The sequence below is a fragment of the Chamaea fasciata genome, unplaced genomic scaffold, assembly GCF_029207755.1.
Source record: "Chamaea fasciata isolate MVZ Bird 193981 ecotype frontalis unplaced genomic scaffold, bChaFas1.0.hap1 SCAF_16, whole genome shotgun sequence".
Taxonomy (NCBI): Eukaryota; Metazoa; Chordata; class Aves; order Passeriformes; family Sylviidae; genus Chamaea; species Chamaea fasciata.
The window spans coordinates 5893455-5898213 of NW_027094101.1; positions in this window are offsets into that span (position 1 = coordinate 5893455).

The window sequence follows — 4759 nt, forward strand, 5'->3', positions numbered from 1 at the left end:
CTGCCTTTCAGGATTTGCTGCATCTATGCACTTTCCATTGCTAAACCAGATCCTCTGATCTTTCCTTCCAAGCCCCCCAACTCCCCATCACCATCACCCTGCCACCGTGGCCTGCTCATTTTAGTCCTCATATCTAAGAGATGCCCAGATCTCCTTCTTTCTTCACCCAGCACCTCCAGGGTCTGAACTCTTCCAACTCGCTGACAGCCTTTGCACTTACCCTGTTTTCATAACTGTGACTATCTGTTCCAGACTGTTTCCTTCACTTTGAGACACAGCCTTCCTGGAAAACTCACAGCCCCCCTTCCTTGGGCCTCCCTTTTCTTCCATACCAGGTACAAGACCTCGAGGCTTTCTTCCCCACCACCATTTACACACAAACCAGCCCACATGGTGATTCCTCTTGGGTCTTTTAAACCTCCTTTTACAGACCCACGTCCTTTCCAAGCATTCCTTCATTCTCTACCCATCTTCACTGCGAGGTGGAGCTGCTGCTGTAGCTCTCTCCATGCAGCTGTGCGGAGCAGTTGCATCAGGAAGTCCTTTTCCTCCCACCTCCACCCCTTTGCCCTAGACTAGCTCATAAATATCTTAGGGTCAAACCAAGTATTTCATCAAGCTGTCTGTCCTGATGATCCCTGTGTTCCTGAATTTTGGCTAGTCCCCTGCACTCTGGGTGGAGGTGAGGGACTCTTTGTGACTCGGTAAAACACTTATTATAGGGCAAGGACCAGCCTGCATCTCCTAAAAAGGTTCTGCAGCTGGCACCCACTTGTGCCCAAGAGAGGAGATGGTGTGATCTGCAGCTTTCCATCAAGGTTCTCCCTTTCTGTGATGGAGGAACAACTGAGAGAAGTGTGAAGGAAACACAGGCAGTGGTGAGTCCTGGTGCTTGGCCTGCCCAGTCCCACCAAGCCTCTGGGTGCTCCCCAGCATCCCCACCATGGCTCATTCTGGTTCCCAGCTCATGGCGTGATGTAAAATGCAGTCACGGTCTCTGTATCGATCAGGCTGTCCCTCCACACACATGTTCCCTTTGTCCCCCCTAAAAGAAAACCCCAACTGAGAAGAGTCACCAGCTGGAGTTTAATTTCAGACTCCAAGGCATATCTGGAGCCAATTTGCAATGCGCTTACTCCGAAAATCACCCTCCCCTGTGACGCTTGACAGCTCCAGACCACAGTCCTGCTCTCAGCTCCGAAGGAAAAATGTTTTAATTTGTCACAAACCAATTATAGCGTCTCATCTATCCCTGAATTACTCATCTTGGCTACAGTCTAGGACAAAGGGCCCCTCTGAGAGGAGATTAGACATGGATATTAACAAGAGAAAAAGTGTCCACTGTCTCACCTTGCTGGGGACGCGGCTTCCAACGAGACAGGAAAAGGAAACCCCTCCTGACTGACAGCCAGAGGGAGGGCTCCCATCCCACAGCAAATCCCTCGTTTCACGCGGAAGAATAGTCACGACAAACTCCGTATTCAAATAATATTCATGCATGGCAGATAACAGAGTCACGGCTGGCAGAGCTGCAGCATGAATATAAATAATCTTCGCTCCCTCGGCTGCTGCTGCAGATGCTTTGCCACCGTGCTGGAGCGTGGGTGAAGGGGCTGTCAGAGCAGGGCAGAAGTAGGGATGCTCCAACAGAGGCACTGCCTCCTCTGAGCTCCATGAGACACCCCTCGAGTGAGGCCCCTTCCCCTTGAGCCCTGCACTAGGTTGGGATGCTCTCCCATGGACTCCCAGGTAAGCAGAACTCTCCAGCCTCCTCCTCCTCCTCCTCCGGCTGCCAGGTGTATTTGTGGCTCTCACAGGTCACACCAGCATCCCTGTGAGTTCTTGCTTTGGACCAGACCTAGTTTCCCAGGCTCCAAGTTCTTCTGTGTCAGCACTCCTTCCTTCCCTTCCCAACCCTGCAGTCTCTCCATGTCAGTGCTCCTTCTTTCCCTCATTAAACCCACGCTGGTCTCAGGTATTACCCTGAAACCCAACAGCCACGACCAGGGTTTTACCTTGCAAGGTGAGACAAAGCCTCGAGGATGTTTTTGGACTGTCCTATCTCCCAAGCAGTTAGTGTTCCAATTCATCCAGCTGGAAACAAGAGGTGAACACTCAAAGGCAGCACCCAAAGCTCTCATGGGCAGGAAGCACTTTTCATGTACAATTGCAATGGTGACAAGTTCTAGCCACTTTGCTCAGCAGTGGGGACAAAAAGCTGTGGGCCGAACTGGCCTCAGTCAGCTGGAAAAGCTGGATGTGTTGCTGCTCTGTCTCAAATCGACTCAAAGCATCAGAGGGCAGCCACAACACTCTCTTCTTCCCCATGCTCACTGCAGATCAGCTTCTTACTTGGATGAAGAGGGAGAAGATGAAAGTCGATTTCCCTTTGTGCTCATGGCAAATAATTTGGAGAATTCCCCTTGTTTACTCAGAACTGTTAATGATGCGTCAGAAATTACCTCGGAGATTGTAATTAAAGGAAACAGCAGAAGAGAGAGAGACACACACACACATACACAGCCTAATCACAGCTTCATCTGCAAGTCTGGAAGTGACTGAGCCAGCAGCAGCTTCCCCATCACCCCAAACCTGCAGACGGATCCCCAAGAGCTTCCTAAATGGCAGAGGCTCAGGGGTGCAGTCCCCACATTTCTCTTCAGCTACAAAGAAAGCAGCGGTGGCACTCCAGGTATCCAGGAGCTGGTGAGGCCATGAACTCGACTGGAGGCCATCCAGGAAATGAGCAGGAAGCTCAGCCCCCTTAAAACCATTTTAGAAGTGGAGCAGCTGACCTAGAAGAGTAATTAAGCTCTCAGTCATCACCGAAATGCAGACACCCACATGCACACAGCAATGTATCTGTCAACCCCCTGCCAGCCTGACCTCAGGGCTCGGCGTCTGGTGGGGCTGGAGCAGAGCACAAACAGCCCTTTCTCATGGAGAAAGGAGAGGAATTTGATTCCTATTCGGTTATTCGAATAACCCATTCGGAGTGTGCCTGGATTGCCCAATTACTCAGGAGTGACCACTGAGGAGAGGCAGTCGAGAGCTGGTTTCCCAACACCTCCCTTCCTGCTCAGTCCGAGGGCCAAATCCTCTTGCTTTGCCTTCTGGAGCACTTCCATGGGATGAGCAAAGCTGCTTGTGCCAGGAGAGCAAACAGGGGTCAGGCAGGGGAATCAGCTCAGCTAAAAGCGGCCAGCTGGAGAAAAGCCATTCCCTTTCTCCACCTTAGCCAACAGCTTAGTTCTTCTAGGGCTTGTTTCAAGCATGGGATTAGGAGAATGGTGGAATTGCAAATCCTATGAGTCCCAAATTCAAGGCAGAGGAAGGAGGAACAAGCCTCATGGTCACCATCAGCATTTGTCAGGTGTGCAGGAGCTGTGGGACAGGCTGTACTGAGCTGGGTTTTGGTGTACCCTGGCCACAGCCAGACAGCATTCCATCGATACAGACAAGCGTTTGGGACGCTGAGCAGGATGTGTTTGGATGTATATACCCTCCATATTTGGTGTAGAAATAACTGAGGTTAGTCTTGCAGTCACCCTCACACCAGCAGCACAGTGAGGCAGGCTGCGTTCTGTCTCCCCTCCCACTCTCAGTGCTTTTCTACCTAGAGACCACTTAAACCTAAACCTACACAGCATTTCCAAGTGAACCTCATATCCCCTAGACCATGGCTACCATCCCAAACAGACTCCAGATGGGAGAATGAGCAGTTTTCCCTTGAAAACCTATTCTTGGAGCATGTAGCTAGCAGGTATACCCCTGCCTGCCGTCTGGCAGAAGCCTGGCCTTCTCACAAAAGCAAACTTTACAGCAGGTCCAACCATTGCCACCACAGGGCCCTGGGGTTGTTGTTTAAGCTCTTTGTTATCACATTTCTGCAGAGGTCCATTTCCTGCCTGTTTTCAAGGTGGGTGAAGGCTGGAGAGGGAAGGATTGGATGAGTTTGGATGATGCTGCCACCATCCTCCAAATCCACGCAGACTAAACTTGAGACTGGAGACTCAGAGCCTGAAAAGATGAAAGCCCAGCAATAAGGACAGCCTGGGATAGCTCATCAGGAAAGGTATTTCTCTCCTTCAGCAGAGATGGTTTCAGCTCCCTTCCCCTCAGCTGGCAGCCCACAAAGGCAGGTTTAGTTCTGGGGATTTGCTGCTACTTCCCAGGTCTGGAAGAGGAGCCCTCCTCCCTCCCCCCATGCTTACACACAGCCCCAGGAAAGAAAGAGCTTCCTGACAAGCAGGCCAGGATGGCAATGCACAGTGTGCCAGCCCCAGTGGTCAGCATGTCCCCACAAAACAGTTTGTCTTTCCCTCTGGGTGAGCACAGGCCAACAGGAGCAGAGTGGTGGCAGAGCCTCCATCAGCCTTCTCCCCGGTGACACCATGGTTCTGCCACTCGGGTCACCAATGCCGCCGTTCAGCTCTGGCAGAACAAGCTCTGCCTCTTGTCTCTCCCACATCTGCTGGCCAGGCTGGGACCCCACAGGCTTTGGAAGGTCCGTGATGCTAAAGCAGCAAGGGGGGGAATTGCATTTACCTGAGAGCAGGGATGAGTTTGACACCTAAACAAAACCAGTGAAAAAACCTTTGGTGCCACTGCTCCTCCAGCACGTGCAGCTGCCCTGCAGGCTCTGGGCAAGGATTGCTCCATCACAGGTACACCAAGCTCCAGACAGGGACTATCAGTGCTCACAGTGACCGGGACAGTCACATCCCCAGTAACTCCAAATCACTCTGGGATGCTGAGA